Below are 19,248 nucleotides of genomic sequence, written 5' to 3' on the forward strand. Positions count from 1 at the left end.
TCTTCTTTATTCACTCTGTTTATTCCATTTAATATACTTTTCATCTGAGATAATGTATTCTTCATTTCTGATTGATTCCTTTTTATACTTTCCATTTCCATTTTTATGTTTTTATCTCTTTGTAAAAGTTCTCACTAAATTTATCTACACTTCCCATAAGTTCACTGAGCATCTTTATCACCAGTGTTTTGAATTTTGCATCTGTTAGGTTGCTTGACTCCATTATTTCTGGATCTCTATTCTGTTCTCTCATATGGTTTCTGCTTCTTTATCTTCCCATTTTGGTCGTCTTTCTGTGTCTGTTTCAACGTACTAAGCAAAGCTCTTAAGACTCCCAGTCTTATTAATGTGGCTTTGTGTGGGAGTTGTCCAGTGGCAGAGTCCTGAGAAGGGTTCAGCTGCATGCCAAGTTTAGCCCCAGCCTGTGCTCCTCCGAGGTCATCTGTTAAGATTCAGCAAGCAATCCACAGATGCTGTGCTTATAGTTGCCTCAAAAGGCCACACCAGTAGCTGAGGTCAGCTGCCACCAGTGTGAGTCTAGGTGCTGCTCAGCAAGAGGCACCTCACTAAGCAAAGACACACCTGAATGTGGCTTGGGTGGGGCTGTGAGTTGGGGGAGGTGGAGTTTCAGAGAATTTTCTTGGCATAGGGGCCTCTGTTTTCCAGTTTGATGAGGTCTCCACTATGGTGATTTGAGTCCGTGCACAGAGGAAAGATGCATGCCGCCACCACTACTATACAGAGCGAGTCTCACCTCAGCCCTCACTCTGACAGCTCAGTGTCCTCATGTAAGTCCCTGGTGCCCTCTGCATAACGAACCAGTGCTGGTGCTCAGAGTGAGCAGGTCCATCACCGGGAAAGTCCACTTACAGACACAGCCCCTTTAAGAGGTGTCTGTAGCTTCTGACTGCCGCTGCTATGGCTTATATCCCCCTCAGTGCTCAGGACTGGGCAGCCTTTTGTCTTTGCCGCAACCTACCTTCTGCCATTACAGGGTGATTTCTTAGATTTCTCCCTAGTTGTATGGATTGTTCATCTAGATCCCAGACAATTTTCCTTTGTGTTTGCTCCTTGTTTCCGTCACAACTTTGATTTGATTGCCAGAGGGATGAACAGAGCCTCTATCATCTAAGCCATTTTTTTCGCATTTTATTGTTTCATATTTTCTATCCCCACTGCCAAGAGCCTTTTGGAATTTAGGCATCAGTCCCTGTAATCATCTTAGTACCTTTTCTTCAAACAGCACCTCTTATTGTTTTCCCAGATTAAGTAGAAGTACTGAAAAATTTTGGCTAGTCCCTACCTCCACAGCCTCCCTACATTATCCTTTCAAGCTGTTACAGGACCAAGGATTCTAAAGACCATCACAACTCCTTAATTTATTTGGGTTAAGGTCAACTGGAAGAACTGTAGAAACACTGAGACTACCTGCTTGAGAGAACAATTGACAAAGGGCAGAAGCTCAATGTACATAGTCGCCAACAGAAATTCAATACAGGCATCCAGGATTTTGAGTTCTGGCTCTCAGAGATAATTGCATCTGGAAATGGCGGGAACATTGGAGCTTAATAAATGCTTGTCAAATAATCAGATTTACGCATGAATGATCTCCTTGACTTTTCTTGGGAAAAGTTTGGAGACATAGTTGCTAATCTCGTTCTTCTTTAAAAGAGTTTTCATTTGGTAGTTTTATTGCTTATTCTTCTATTCTCAGGCAGAGATACTGCTGGCCATGAAATATCAGGCCAGGGATTTGGCTTCTGCAGAAAACTTGCTCAGGAAGCATCAACTAGTGGAAATTTAGATGTTGGCCTGAGAGGTAAGTAGTGTTGGAATCTCACTCTTCTGGAATTTCCATTCCCACAATAAAAACACTTCTGACTTACCTCTCTCCTGTATTAGGAGATCATTTGAGAACACAGTCTTGCAAAACTCACTGTAGTGTTCTCAGCCAGCAGTCTTTATAACCAGCTCAAATCCATGGGCTATAGAGAGTTTGCAACAGTCACTGTTAACCAATGATCATTAAAATTCATTCTAGGACTCCAAGAAGTGGATTCTAAAAGTTATCTTGCTTATTTAACTGATGCATGCATATAAACTCACTGTCATCCAAAGATACACATTTCATATGGTCTTTGAAAGAAAATGCAAGTTTATTTTCTAGAATTAAAGAGAAAAACAATAAAATTGGATGGGGGCATATGCAGTGGAGTTTAACTACATATGCACTCTGGAAATCCATTGGAAAATTCTAGTAGCATTCTAATATCAAGCAAATATTTGTGTTAGGAGCAGTGACAAATGTGCTGGTGGGTGTTAATTTTATACAAGAGAATTTTACATTATCAGTTTTATTTGGAGATAGAGATACTCACAGAAAGGACAAGAAGTCAAAGGCTTTCTAAATTTAGTTATTTCAGGACTCGATGATATCCTTCTGACTACATGAAGGGACAGAGTTTAAAAGAAAATACAGAAGAGGTTGGGTGTGTTCTGTAGCCAATCTAAGAGTAGTTCTTGATAAATATTTTAATAAATTAGTCTGTATCAAATTCAGTACTGTGCTCACTCACCAAGTTCTTATTTTCTAGTTGGGAAGAGGAAGCAAATAAAGGGGGAAACATCAGAAGGAAGAACAGAACACATAAGGCCAAATGTGCAATTTGAGTAATGTAGTCATGCTATCTATATTGTCTTTGGATCTTGCCCTTATTCAAACTGAATTAAAAGAACATAATGTAAAATTTACTATCTTCAAAAACAATCTTTTGACCCAGTCTTTGAACTTGAACCAGCAATGGTTAAAGTTGCAAGTCTGCTTAATACCTATACTGTACTGTTCACTGAGCATGCTGGGCTTTCTAGGATGCACTCAGGGACCTGAATGAGTTGGCTACTGATCTGCTCTCCAGTGGGACTTTCAATGCTGACCAGATTGTAGAGAAAGGGATAATGTCAATAAGCGCTACCTAGATGTCCAGAACTTAGCAGCTGCACACCATGAGAAACTGAAAGAGGCCTATGCCTTGTTCCAGTTCTTCCAGGACCTAGATGATGAAGAATCATGGATAGAGTATGTACTGCCAACTTACACTGCATTGATGATCTAAGAGAGTAGTTAATCCACCAAATATGTTTCTATTTGATGTTAAAATGAAATATGTAATGTTTCTTGTAGTTTGTATTACTTGTTAATCATGTCTGCCTTAGCCTGAAGTTAGCATTGGTTTTATTTTCTCCAAATTCCCTCATTGTATTCAGTAAGAGAAAGACAAGAATGGAGAGAGTAGGGAGCAGTTTACATACATTCTGGGAACAAAATTAGGAAACCATATATATTGGTTTTAGATAGTTCATAGAATGTGTAATGCTCATTCTGAATCAGACAGCTGGGCATTTGCAACTTACCCAGCTAATGAGATCATTATTATTCTCTCTGTATCCTTGTATTTAATATGCCACAGATCTGTATATTGAATAGAGAATGTTACACATTACCTGCCATAGTTTTACTACTAATTACTTTTGTTGTAAAAAATAAAATTCTGAATATATTAGCAAATCAAATTATTTGCTTTATTTACTATTTAACCAGCCTTGTGTTTCTCTTCAACAAACCTTTTGATTCTTGCTAGTAAGAATCAGAAAAAAATAATTAGAAAAAAGCATTGTGCACAGGGCAATAAGCAGGACATTTTAGAAATCTTTTTAGGAATAGTAAGATAATATATCTTGTCTATGTAGTCTTTTACTGTGTTCAAGCTGATGTTCAAACATTTCATGCACAAAACCAATTCAAATGTCATGACCGCTATAGTATCAGCTCTTTATAACCCATTCTACCTAAGTTCATTAAAGATATTAATAGACAAAAACAATAAAGGCCATGAAACTCATATATGTATATATGTTTGTGGTTATGTGTATATATATAATTTTCACTTTTTTGAAAAAGAAATGTTAGTGTATGTACTTGAACAAAGAAGAGAAGATAATACAAGTGAATATGCAAATGACTAATGAGAAAGCTATTACAGCTGTGCATTTGGTACATATCAGTATGCTATTTTAATTTGTATTAGCATAAATCAGAAGTTTTGCTGAAAGCATTTGGCACTAATTATCTTTGTGATTACTGACACCAGAGTGTTACCTCACCCCAACTACACACACTCTTGGAAAACTGTTCTAAGATGACTTCAGATGTCTAAACTCTAAATTTTCTGTTTTCTTCCTTGTTTGCAGGGAGAAGTTGGTATGAGTAAACTCCCAGGACTATGGGAGAGATCTGCAGGAGGTTCAGAACTTACTGAAGAAACACAAACATCTAGAGGGGGAGATAATGACACATGAACCTGCAATGCAGGTTGGAATAATAGAATATGAGACCTGGAAAGACAGAGATAATCTAATCTAATAAATAATCCCATTGTGTTATAGATAAATAGGATGATACTACAAAATGTGAAGGTGGCATGCCAAGGTAACATCGAGTTAGTCACAGAGTTCACAAGTGTTCTTTTCTCCTCCACATTTTGTATTCTAGGAATAGAAGAATTCTGCACAAGAACCCATGCACTTCTCTGGAAGAAGCACTTTAACAGTCCAGCCATACTTGTTGACGATTGGGACGCAGGTTGGAACATCTGGAAAAGCAGCACTTGAACTGAGTCATATGGAAGGAAAGCAGCTCTGGGTCTGACTTGGCAGCAGTGTCACTCTGTAACCATGAATCATTCATAAAGTAGATCATGGAGAGTAAACTTGTACAGATGCCAATGTATTTGTCCAAAATCTTGGATAAGTTTAGCATGACAGATCTCATTGCAGATTTTTTCATTCTTCCAGGATTTTCAGGACCATCTCAAGTCCCATGAAGTTTAGAAATGATCTGGAGGGTAGGAAGAACTAGAAACATTTTCAGGGAACTATGTCTAAATTGAAAGATATTGTGGGGTAATGCCACATGGAGGGGGTATTTTAGAATATGCTGGCTATAGGAGAGAGGCTGGGGGACAAGGCTGCTGTTGGTAGAGAGGAAATCCAGGAATGGCTGGCTCAGTTTGTTCAACACTAGAAGAAGCTCAAAGAGTTGGCCAAGGCTCAGTGAGTTGAGGATAGGAGGCCCAATTCTCTTCTTGTGCTGCAATTGTTGGCTGGTCTTGGGGTTGGAGATACTAAATACTTCCTCAAAATACCTCCCCAATTACCCACCTTTACCTGTCTTCTAAGGCAGTGCTCAAATGCAAAGTCTTCTCTGAAACTTACTCCCATTTAACCCACTATGTTCTAAATATACCTCTACACCTGCACTTACTTGCAACTGTTATCATTGTTTCCCTACATATGTTATCCTTCATACCAGATTATTTGCCACAGGTCTGTTTGTTTATCTCCCCAGTTTTAACTTTGTGTACAACACTCAGTAGTGGAAAAATGAAGAAATGTGGTTTTTTTTCTCCCTTATAGCCATAGAGCTGTTTTGAATCAAGTAGTCATATAGCTAAATAAAATAATATCTTCCTGTAATTCCATGTCCATTGACAATAAAAAGATATTTCCACCTAGAGAATAAAAGTACTTTGCAGTGCCTATATTCTATAAAAAGAATGTCAGTGCTCAGAGTAGAAAGAGACTGCTTCATTGCTGTTATTCTCCAGCTCTAAAGTCTTGGCCTTTTGTTTATACATGGTTTTCTTCCTCCAACAAAAATTGAGTCTCTGGAGCAAGGGTCTCCCCTTTTAAGATGAAATCAACACAGCTGACCAGTAGGCACATATTCGATTGTTCTGTGGCACAGTTCAAGAGTGGTTGCCTTATGAGATTGATTGTGCCATTTGGCTCTACTCCCACTGCTTACTAGTTTCCTCTTATCCTTATTGAGGCTTACTGTCCTGCTATAGAGGGCTTCAGATGGAAGAGTCTCTAAAATACTTGCAATTAATGGAGAATGCTGAGGAGGAGGAAACTTGGATCAGTGAAAAGAAAGCAATGGATGCCCGAGGGTATTCTGGAGATACATTGGCTGCTATTCCGGTGAGAAATAGGCTGAATAGATCAATTTTCTTCTTTTTAATATGAACCTCTTCTTAAGTAGTCAATGTTTTCAGCTTTAAAATTTAAAGAAGACATTTGAATCAGCTCTTAGTATAGAATGTTCTTGATACTTAATATTTTTCTGGTAGATGCAGTGTTTCATAAAATTATATAAATTTTAATATAGATAAGTCCCGTGTCTTATTTTGGTCCACACTCTTATTCCAAAATCCAGAAAACCTTAGGGTCACATGATAAGTTAGAAACAATGTCACTTATATGCCTTTGACTCTTTTTCGAGAAGGTTTACCCTTTTTTGGCAAGTGAGGAGTTTGGGGAAAAAAATTTAGTAGAGCAATGCAGGAAGAAGTGGACACTCATCATTCTGTCAATTTAGCTGAATCATCAGTGATGAAAGGCATTAAAGGGAGTCAAGTCAGAATGTGGGTAGGATAGGTTGTCCAGATGTTTTGATTCTCACTAATTCATTTGTGCAGGGCTTGCTAAAGAAGCATGAAGTTTTGGATAAAAACTTTGCTGTCCATAAGGCCTGAATGCAAAATGTGTATGCTCAAGGAGAAGGCATCCTGAGTCAGGTGAGAGGCTCCAGGGCTTCCAGGTCAAATTTTCATTTTCAAAAGGATTAGCCCAAATATAGACTCAAGAGCAGTGCTAAAACCATATATAGACTTCTAATAGTGTCTTCTAAGCTGCCTTCTTGTTATTGTTATTAGCAAATAATTATCTATTTAATCACTTTTCTCTGGAAATTCTTATTTCAAGTTCTTCTAAGTACACCTTGAAGATTTCTTTAAAAGCTTAGTTGAAACTCTTACTCTTAACCTATGCATAATATAGCATTTATGAGGACATATAAATGACTTACTTTGGTTAAAAAGTATTGTAAGAATGTGAAAAAAAATTGTAAGCTTCTAGGAAGAATTACATGTAGACCTCTTTGTAATTTGACAGTCACTCTTTTGTTTAAATACTTGTTTTTACAAGAGCTCAATGATCTAAGTGCTGTAGAAAGAACCCTAAACAGAGATGATTTCATATCTACTAGATGTTTTCACTAAGAAGATCACATTTATATGGATAAACATGAAAAGATCATCCAAATGCTGGGGTGGAAATAACCTCCTGAGACATAGATGAATAATAGAATAAATTCACTAGACCTACAGGAGAATAGTTTATATATTTAGAATGAGAAAAATAGGAGTTTTTCAATAGTACTAAAAAGTTCAGATTTCTGGCCTTGGCCTCTTTCCTTCTCCTTTTAATCCTGGCATTGCAGGAGAAAAATCAGCACAAGAAGATTTCTGCCAAGATAGAAGCTCTGAATCAAAAGACACCTCCTCTGGCCAAGGCAATAGCTGCTTAGAAGTTGCAACTTGAAGATGATTACACCTTTTAGCAGTTCAACTGGAAGACTGATGTGGTAGAAGCCTGAATAGGTATGATGTATAAAGGCCAGAGTCCTTGGGTTTGAGAAATGCTGATAAATTCCATTTATAGAATGGTACCTGGGGCTTTCTCACTTATCTTACAAAGAGACATTCTCCCTTCTTCACACATCCCTAGCCTTTCATGACACAATTACAATTACACTAACATATGTGCAAACACATACACACACATGCACATAGAAACATGCTAAGAGGGCAACTAAATACCATTATTCCAGAGAAACTTTTTAGGAATTGGTGATTTCACACGTGATATTCAGAAAAATAGGGACATGGCAAAACGTTCTAGGAAATTTATTTATTTTCTTATAATTTATGTCTAACATACAATTTTTCTTTTTTCTATGAAACACTCAGAAGTCCTTTTGGTCCTAGATCTCATTCGGTGACTTTTATCCTGCATAAGTCTAGCAAAGTAATCCATTAGTCTTCACTGTTCTTATATTCCAATGAATCACCAACTTTGAGACATAGGAGGCTCTCTTACGACCTATAGGACAAATTCCTTTTCTCTTTACCAAGTCTGATACAGGACCAACTATCTTTCCTACATTATTAATTATCTTTGCTTTTTAGCTGAAAAAGAAACAAGCCTGAAGACCAATGGCAATGGTGCAGACCTTGCTGCATTCCTCACTCTCTTGGCAAAGCAGGTGAGAGCAAGATTGTCTCTTTAATAATTGTTAATAGTCAGTGAGGTCCAAAACTCATATAAGACAAAAGCTGAACATGTAGGATTATTTCACTCCTAAATTTTGTGATCTTATTGTCTATAGGATTTAGAATATTGTTTATTTTTTCCTTCCTGATATTGATAATTGGGCAGTTTTCTCTCCTCTCTCCCTCTCCCCACTCTCTCTCATCAGTCTTGCAATAGGTGTACATTATTTTTATTAGAGAAACAGCTTTTGGCTTTCTAATTTTTCTGTGTCATACCCTTTGTATCCCATCCTTGGCTTCCTGTTCTTGTAACTACTTTTTTAGATTCCAAATATAAGTGATTTCATATAGTGTTTGCCTTTTTCTCTGACTTATTTCACTTAGCATAATACACTCAAGATTCATCCAAATTGTTGCAATATGGCAGGATTTCCTCTTTCTCATGCTCAATAAGAATGTTTCACGCTTAATATGAATATTTCATTGTATGTATGTATCTATCTATCTGTATTGCATCTTTTTTATCTATTCATTTATTGATGGACACTTAGGCTGTTTCCATATTTTAGCTTTTATGAATAATGCTGCAATAAATATAGAAGTTCAGTGTCTTTATATTTTAGATGTCTCTTAATAAATAATGTGTAGTGAGTATTGCTTCATTTATCTAATTTGATCATTTTATTGGAATAGCAATTCCATTTACATTTAAAGTAATTAATTCATAAGTTTTGACTTAAAGCTTTAATTTAATATCTGCCATCCCCCACCCAACCCCTATTTTTTGGCCAGAGATTGAAATGATTTAAGACACAGTTTCAGTTTTTTTGAAAGCTAGCCTTTTCCAGTTTGCTCTTATACCTGGGGCCTTTCAGGAGTTTCAACTAAATCTCTTTCACTAGGATCACTCCTAATCGATGTGGACTGAACTAAGCACTGTGGAACTACAGAAAACTGATTAGCATTTTAGATCCTTAACTACTGTTTTCTGCTTGGCTTCTAGGACTTGTATCCTACACAGTTTAGGAACCTATAAATGCCTTGAGGGAAAAATATAAACAGAATATTGAACCTACACTTCTGCAGTTCTTTTTTCATGGCTTCTTAAATCCTCAATAGGTGCCTCAATTTCCCAGAACTTCAATTTTTGTCTCTTTAGCTCCATGAGATTTTCAAAATCTCTGATTAGCTGTTTTCTCCTCCTACCCTGTACAGTTTATACTTCAAAAGGAAAAGTAACAGAGAATATTACTTCTACTCTACTACTATTCCCTCCTCTATGGAATTTTAATCCCTTGAGTTATAGCTACCTGAGTTGCATTGTGATCTTTTTCACATGGCTGATTTTTTGTATTATTATCCAACAGTTCAGTTGTTCTCAAAGAAAGAATTTGTTCAATACAAGCCAAACTGTTAAAGCTGGAAGTGGAACATCCCTAATCTGATAACAGCATTTTTATAAAAATATCAATTGTATAACTAGCATCTGTAGGAGGTCTTTTGTTGGTTTGTGTACTTTCAAGATCTCTAGTAGTGCACTGCTACTAATTAGAACTCAAAATCTAATAAGTGATATAAAAGTGTCCAAGAAAGGATGTGAGCTATATGAAGAATTTAGTTTGATTTAGGAAATTTGAAATATCATATTATGTTCCAATATTTCCTTAATATTAATAATCCACCTAACCTAAAATCTAATTATAAAACATATGTCCACTGGAACTTAACCACGATTCTAATCCTGAACATTCACTTAATCTCTAAATTATATTTCTTTTTCTTTTGTCATCATTCTCTTTCCTAGTGCTTATCTTACCTCTGATAAAAATCTGGTGGAACTCAAGTGTGAATAATCTCTTGGAATATGTATTATTTCTCTATTTACTGCTTCTCTACGGGTCTTTCTCAGGACCACTGGATGTCAGTGTGCAGAGTTTCCAGCAAGAGAGACTGTCAAAGATAACTGATCTAAAGGACCAACTGGTGGCTTCTCAACACAGGCAGACCAAAGCCATTGAGGAGCACCATACTGCCCTGTTGAAGCACTGGGATCAGCTTCTAGAAACCTCTGCAGCCCACAAAGACAAATTGCTAGGGAAACAGCTATCCTTACAGAAGGTATATTTCAAAAAATTGATGAACCATGATAAGGCCTTGATTATCTGTATATTTACTAAGCCCTATTTGGATAATCTATACACATTCGAGTACTTTGAGAAGGATCAGGAAGACTTTCTTATTGAGCAAGAAGTTATTCATTTTTTTTAGACTGATAGGACATATTTTAGACTGATTTGTCAATTATCCAGCTGACTTGATATGAAAGCCAAGTACATGCAATGTAAGAGGCAGGTGAAACAAAAGGATGTAAGATCATAGTATATGGAAGACCTAAAACTGACAGGAAAAAAGGTCATCCTTGTGCTTTTCTCTAACTCGAATAAAAGGATAACTAAACAAGTAAAACTGTGTTCTCATCTTCTCTAGCCCAGAGACTTTGTGTTTGTCATTTAACACTTCTGAACCTTGATTCTTTCATTTGTGAAATTTTACCACCATCTCCTGCTGTTCTGTGTTATTACTGTTAAAAGAAATAATGGATCTGAAAATGCAGTTTGGACCACTAAGTTGTATATGGATATATGTGATTAAAACCTTTTCTTTTTCTAGTGATGGTTGCTAAAGTATTAGATGTTGATCATTAAAAAAAAATCAATAATGAAAGGAAGTCAGAGTGAGCAGTGAGGTTATTGAGGATTCCTATACCACAACAAGTATTTTACTTGACAACAAATTAAAATAGAGAGGGGAAATGGAAAACAATCATAGAAATAAAAGTCAGTTATTCTGGACCCTTAGTTAATTTCTACACCATTGTAGGACATGAGACCTACAATTTTAGGTGAAGAATTGAATCAATTAATGGGTAACTTTAAAAGTATATAAAATATATGTATAAAAATACTTTACATTCTGATTGTATTATATTATTTTCTGATTATAAAATCTTTGTAAAAAATTTAGTTGATCCTTAGTATTATGAAAATAATATGAAGTACTTTATGGTTTCCATGTTCTTTCTTTATAGAGTCCATATTAGTTTTCTCTGTGTTGATCTATCTTACCATATAAATTGCTGAAATGAGTACAGGGAAAATGTAATAGTGCACAATATTGTAATCTCCCTTCCACTGGGCAAATTATTTCCTCTCTAACCCTTATGTTTGGGGATGAACACTCATTTGTGTAAGATAAATCTCCTTGGAGTATAGTCAGCTGACCCAAAATCTATGATACATTTAAAATCTAAAAATATTTTTGATTACCTACTGTTTGGAACAATTCACGTTATTTTTGTCATTCAAAAATCCAGAGTCATTCAGAATATATGGATAACTAGAGAGAATATTTCAGAAATAATGATACAGTTTGGAGAGTAGGAAATATTTTAAGCAGTGGCTTCAGGCAAGAGATAAGCCCTAAACAGGGTTTAGAAGAAAGGTAGGAAAATAACTCAGTATAGACTGACATCAGAGAGGTATGGTCTGCAGAAGGACAGAAGAAAGAGGAGGTGGACAAAGGATGGGATAGATTTGCCTATATAACAAATGATTTGTTCATTTAACCATTTATTTATTCATTTGTTTAACACCTATTCTTACATGTTTACTATGTGCCAAGTAAAATTGAAACACTAACTTCAGAATAAGAAATCATGAAATTTTATCATTGAAAACAACCTTCGTCATTCTTGGAATCTTAGAGCTAAAATAACTCTAGAAGTCATTCAACCTTCTCATTTGCAGATGATGGAAAACTTGACCAGTTGCACCCAAAGAGAAAATGCTGGGATCAGGGCTAATACTTGAACTCACATGTACATCCACTTAATTATATCATTCCTATTGATTTTAGTTCTGCCTAGTTAGAGTGTTGGCTCTGAAATATTTAAAGGCGGTTATTATTTTTATCCTCAGTCTTCTCATCTCTTCTCTTCACTATGTTCTTCTTCCCTTCCTAATGGGAAAGATGAAGGTATCTTTTTCTTTCTCTGTAGGCTGAGGAACTATTCATGGAATTTGCATGCAAGGCTTCAGCTTTCAACCACTGGCATGAAAATGTTGAGGAAGACTATTGAATGAGATTTGCCAGCTGCAGAAGGACCATGAGGCCTTCTTGGCCTCCTTGGCCAGGGCCCAAGAAGACTTCAAGTTTTTGCTAGCGCTAGACAGTAGATTAAGACCTTAAATGTGTCCTTCAGCCCTTATACCTGGTTAACAATGGAGAATCTGGAAGCACCTGCCTGACCTCATCAAGTAGCTTGAGGCACAGCAGAGACTTACCTTGGCTATAGTGGTCATAACCATTTAGATCATTATCCAAGTTGGGGAACTTTTGAGAAAAAAAAATCATTAATCAGAAAAGCAGTCATAAACTAGAAGTCTAAGAAAAAATTTGAATTAATTCATTATAAATATAGCACTATGCCCCATAGTTTGGAAAGTTTCGTGCTTTGGGGTGTTGAGCAATGATTTAGAAAAGCAAACTTAAGTTCCAGGAGGAGTCTTTAAAAACGGGTTATAAAAAATTCATGAGGCCTATATATATCTTTACAGCCTATATATTTCCCTAGCCAAGGCATTCTCTATTTTATACACTCCTCTAAATTGTCTTTTCAATATGTTTATATTTATTTTTTGTCTACAATTATGTTCATTATATAAAGTTGTGGGAAGTTCTTAAAAGTTTAAAAGAGTAAAATTGCATCATAAAATCACCAATTTTAGATGGCAACTTTTATTACTACCTTTCTCTTTAAGGCTGATTTTAAGTAAAATTTCACCTGGAAAAATTGAGAAAGGGAAGTATTTGCCTTTATTACTTGATTACTTGTTTTTGGACTTGGTCTTTGAGACATCTGTAAGTATTTATGGGAAGTGACATGAACTTTATTCACTTTTCGGAAATGGGAAGAGGCGGACTGGAAGAATAAGAGCACATAGGTACATGCCTCTTAAAGATAGGCTAGATTTGGGAAAGTTAAAATGTGCAGCTGAGCCTGGAAACCAGTTATTTTGCTGCACAGAGAAGTGTTCGATGTGCACTGCTCTTTCTGTGATTTGGGGTTTTAGGAACGGGAGCAGGAGCTGCAAAAGGAAGAGTCAAGACAGGTCAAGAACTTTGAGATGTGCCAGGAGTTTGAACATAATGCCAGTGCCTTCCTTTAATGGATCTTGGAGATTAGATGTGCTCTGCTACCTCAAAACTTATGATCTCTATGCCACATACTCTATTTTATAAAAGGATGATGTATATATATGAGAGGAGGATGAGGGACTCCTATAGTATGTGTGCTGTCCTAAAATCACCATCTTTTATTTGTGTTTTATACTTTCAATTAATTGCTTTCTGAATCAATCCTTGCAAAATTGAGAAATTTTTGCTTCCCATTGTGTATCCCTCAGTATTCTCTTCTTGATACTCTCACTTTTTTTCTTGTTGCCTATAATTATGGTCCAAAAAATTAATAGTTCCTTATGTTTCTATACCATATTACATTTTATAAAGAACTTCTATATCCATTACCTCACTTAACTTTTAGGGCAACCTTGAAAAGTGTACAGAGTGGATCTTATTACCTTTGTCTCCAAGTGTGAAAAGAAGTTCAGTAGATAAATTGACTTTCTCAAGGTCACATTTGTATTTATTGACACAAGCAGAGCAGAGCATATTGTGAACACCACATATGAAGTTCTTGTGTTGCTTGAATGCTAAAGCTGTGATGAGAATCAGTGTCACATCTTCTGGGGCAAATAACTCAGAAAAGAAGAGATTTAGAAGGTGTACTATATTAGAATAAATGGCCTACCTTGGTAGATTGTATCCAGTACATGAGACAGAATTATGAAGTTTTGAGAGTTAAAGTGGTAGTTTAGGTGATACCCATGATGTATACTGTTTCTACACACCACTGACAGGAATAAATCAGACAACTAACAAAAAAAATCCTGTATCATGGCTAAAATACATCTGACAGAAGGAAGAAGAAATATAGCTCATTCTCCTCTGCCTCTTATTTTGGTACTTCTTCCCTGGCAGCATATGTTCCACACTGAGCATATCACCTGATACTGTGCTCTTCATCATATAGGAAGGAGCTGCATGAAAGACTCAGCTTCTCACTATGGAATAGACTTTGGGAACAATGGATGGAACGTGTTTATATGTTTTTAGCTACAAAAGATTTAAAATGTTCCATAAATCTGAAGAAAAAAGATCATTAAAGTAATCCATGTTAACATATAATTTCTCTTTTTTCTTTTATGATTCCTGTTCCAGACCTCCATGTACAGGGCTAATTTTCTGGATGGGTCAGTATTTTATGCTATTGTGTTTGTTTTGTTACAATATTCTGGAATATTTAGCTAAGGCAGCCTTAGCACTGAGGCATCTTCATCCCATCTCAATCTGATGGTGCCTAAATAAAAATGCCAAGTGAGAAGGAGAAGCCTAATATATGTTGTTCTGGCTCCACACCCCACTAGATGTCTTGTCTACATTAGGTTAAAGATATGTTTGAAAATAAGAACTAAAAGAGAGGTCTGGAGGCCTTCTCATAGGCAGAGAAGAATCTGTCTGGAAAGGTTGTCAATAGACAAAAGGTTTGGTTTCATGGAAATTTGGAGTCATGAAAATTTATTACAGAGAAGTCATATAACTTGGAAGAAGTAGCAATAATATGGGCTTTGAGTTTGTCTGTCTGTGTGAAATATTGACTTCTGATATTATAAGTAATGTTTTCCTCTAGTTCATAACTAGATCTTTGCTCAAAGAAACAGGAACTCTGGAATCTCAGTTGGAAGCAAATAAAGTAATGTTTATTCATTAACTAAGAATATATCCAGAAGTACAAGGAATGCAAGAAAAAAATGCTTAAAGGAAACTCTTAATTAGTTTTAGGTAAATTCCCTAGCCTTAAAGTCAAGATCCTAAGGCTTTGGTGCCAACCCTGCCAAAACTTTGTATTCTAATCATTTTCCACAACTTCATGGAAATCAGATTGCTTAAATCTCTAAAATTCAATTTCTCTATCTATACAATGGAGTTAATAATACCTACATTATAGTGTTATTATATTGATTAAGTAAGAGAGCAAATGCAAAAGCTCCTAGCCTACAACCTAGAACATTGACAAACTTCTGTTATTATTTGATAGTAACAATTATTTGATAATACAATTGAGTCTAGATGATCTCTTAACAATTAAGTGAAGCTATGGGCTAGAGTGGTGTTTCTTAACCTTATTTTCAAAAAATTAATCAATTAAATATAATTTCTTCTTAAAGAGAGAAAAATACTAAAGAATAAGATGTCAGGTAGGATTGATCTTTGCAGGGCTACAAAGCATTGTAATATCTAATGTTTGTTTGTTTGTTTGTTTACCAACTTCCATCATCAGAACCAATTCACTAAACTCCTTTTTAGGGAAAAATATTTGCCGGTAAAGAAAACATGACCTAGATGCAGAAATTTGGCATATAATGTTCTCAAACGACAAGAATATTCTGCGAAAATCTCAAGTTTGTGAAAGAGGACCAAGAGTAAACATTGTGGAGCTTACGTAGGCCTGAGCACTCAACCACAATTAATAGTGCAGATAATTCAGGATGAAAATCACTGGAAGTTGATGATTCATGGATCTTGGGAATTCTGCCCTTTTCTATTTGAAATATATAACTACTAACTCTTTGACTTATGTATTACAGATTACCAGAATGACACAGGTCATAGCACTTAAACTTTCTACCACTTTATAAGTGAGAAATATAGAAATGAAATGGTCATGCTGAGGAGTTCATTTCTCAGGGATGACAGGAACATCTCTAAAAATAACTGAAAAGAACAATTAGGGGAAACTAAAACTCATTACTTTCTTATCTTATCTTTACTCCAATCCCTAAGTTTAGAGTTGATGCCTTGTATAACTGTCTGTCTTCTTTTTTTTTTCCAGAGGAAGCAGAAGAAGATCCAGGTGATGAAACATCAGCTGACCAAGATTGAGAACCTGGGAGATAACTTAGAAGAGGCTCTGATCCTGAACATTAAATACAGCACCATTGGGATGACCTAGCAGTGGGACCAGCTCTACCAGCTGGGGATGCAAATGCAACACAACCTGGAACAACAGATACAAGTCAAGTACTGAGAACCTATGGCCAGAGTTGGCACAAGGTGTGGGTGGTATTAGGTGTTAGAAACTTAGCTCCAAGGACTAATGTTTGGGGTGATAGATAAAAGAGCTGCTTCAGAGATAGTATACTCACCATCTTCAGAAATAATAGTCTTTCTGTTTACTGTCCATGGAATGGCTATGTCACTTTATTCTATTATGAAATAGAAGACAGTACTCTCATCATCCTGAATCTACTCATCACCCAATTCTCAGCCCCTTCGCCATCTTATGTAACCTCTTCAGAATGCATTCCCTTTAGTAAAACGTCCTCTAGAATGTAAGAAATAGTCAAGATATAGAACAGAAAAAGCAGAATTCATTTTTCTAAAGAAACTAATGTATTAAAGAAGATTTAGGTCTCCATAGCTTTTAGGTAGTGTTATTATCTAGATGAGAGGTTGACAAACTTTTTCTGTAAAGACTCCAGTAATAAATATTTTAGATTGTGTGATACATAGTCTCTGTTATAACTACTCATTTCTGCTGCTGCAGAGAGAAAGAAGCTACTGATAATTGATAAATGAATGAGCATGGACACATGCCAATAAAATTTTATTTATGAATATTTAAATTTGAATTTTATTTAATTTTTATGTTGAATTATTTTTCTTTTCATTATTTTCATCCATGTAAAAATGTAAAACACATTATTAGTTCATTAATTGTACAGAGGTAAGTAACACACTGGATTTGGCCCATGAAGCATGGTTTGTCAGCCTCTAAACTAAATAACACAATTAGCATAATGCTCACTAAAGTGCCTATCTATTTCACATGGCATATCTTCTCCTTTTATCTGTTTTATTAAAAGTTTAATTAATGTTTCTCCTTTCAGAGACAGCATAGGTGTGAGTGAGGAGACGCTAAAGGAGTTTAGCACTACCTATAAGTGACTATAACTTTGTAGTTGATTGGCTCTCTGTTTTTCAGTCCCTTCACAATGAATCTCCAGATAACAATCTCTTTTTCCTTCAGTGTGGTTTTGTAGAATCTTAAATGAAGATCTAGTTATGTTATTTAGCTTCAAGTTGTAGCTTATAATATGTCTGAGATTTCTGGACTTTAGAAAAATATGTTTCTTCTGTGTTCAATATTTTATGCTTTTTTCTCCATTCATTAGGTTAAAAAAAAGTGTAGAAACACAGGCAAGCTTTCCACTTAATGTTAATAAAGCCCCAGTTGATGCAATAAGAACTGTTCTTTTCTGTTATATTCTGGTTCTCTATTAAAGTTTATAAATATTTTTATTTTTTAGACACTTTGATGAGAATTTGACAGGGCGCTTGAGTCACAAAGATTTTCGATCCTGTTTTAGAGGACTCAATTACTACTTTCCCATGGTGGAGGAGGGTGAACCTGAGCCCAAGTTTGAGAAATTTCTGGGTGCCATCAACCTAGGAAGGTAGGAGGAAGACTAAGGGCCAGACCATAGTAGGGAATGGGGCTTGGACTGAAAAACACATAGAGTAAAATGATTTATAAGACATGAAATTAACTCCTCTTGGGAACAGAAAGATACAGACTACTATAAATGAATTGGATAGCTTCTGGTGTCCTTTTAGTATTATCTCAGAAGTTTGTGGCACTAACTCCAACTCAGGCACAAACTCTGCAATTTGGTAAATTCATGGTTTATGTTTGACCTAGGGATTCTAGCTAATTCTTAGAATGGAACCCAAGAGAAGAGTCCATCCATTTGTGTAAAGTTCTAAGAAGAGGATGAATAACTCAGGGGGTGGGGTTATTTTATGCTTAGGAGAGTGGAACCGAGTCATAGATGGATCACATTATTGTTAGGGTCTAATTCTTTCTAAAATCAAGACCAGAGAAGACATAGAGGCCTTCAGCTTAACTTGAAGTACATAAATATTAGTGCTGATGGGAAATCCCAAATTCTATGTAATGTACCAGGCTAAAGACCTACATGGAAACAGAGGCTGTAACTTAGAAAACTGTTTATTTGGCTGCAAGGTCAAGAGGAGGTGGATCAAATAGAGAACATAGTCTCAGAGATCTGATTTGGAAGAGTCACTTGGAAAACCTGGCTTTCTTCTGTCTCTGAGATAGTAGAATGAGCAAGGAGCCTGCCTTCTTTGTGTTTAAAGGGCACAATGACTGATTTATTTCTCTCACAGAAAGAGCTATGCCTCACTGAAAGACTATTCCTCATTCTGATTGACAAGGAGTCAGAGAAGATCAAGCCCATCGATGAAATAGAGAATGCTTTCCAAGCCCTGGCAGAGGGCAAGGCCTATATTACCAAAAAGGACACGAAACAGATCAGGTTACAATTGCATCTACTCTCATTATGCTCTCATCATAATCTAGATTTTGCTCATGTCAGGCCTGGTTGCCTACTGTAGACAACTACCCTTCCCCCATTTCATTTTTTCTCCTCAGATATTATCTCGCTCTAGATATCATTTGCTTTTATCACCATTTCATATTGTGATCAAAACCTGCAGTCAAGCTCTAACAACTATCAGGGTCAATCCCAAACCTGAAACTCAGTTTGCAAGGAAATTTATTATCCCACTGGTATAGGTATAGGATAAATAGACTACAGAGTCTAATTGAAGTGGGATTCTTCAGGTAAGAGTTGAGCTGAAGAGATTAGTCGGTCATATTTGAAAGGCAAAGGGTGTCAAATATGTGGTAACAGAAGAAAACTTAACTTTGAGTGGTGAACATACAATGCAATATACATGTTATGTATTATTGAACTATACACTTGAAACCTATGTAATTTTGTTAACTGGAGTCACCTCAATAAATTTTATTTTTAAAAATTATGGATTTATGAGGTAAGTATGTGATATGAGCAAGACTGGCTTTTTCTTCTAA

Source organism: Pteropus vampyrus, unplaced genomic scaffold, assembly GCF_000151845.1.
Source record: "Pteropus vampyrus isolate Shadow unplaced genomic scaffold, Pvam_2.0 Scaffold715, whole genome shotgun sequence".
Classification (NCBI taxonomy): domain Eukaryota; kingdom Metazoa; phylum Chordata; class Mammalia; order Chiroptera; family Pteropodidae; genus Pteropus; species Pteropus vampyrus.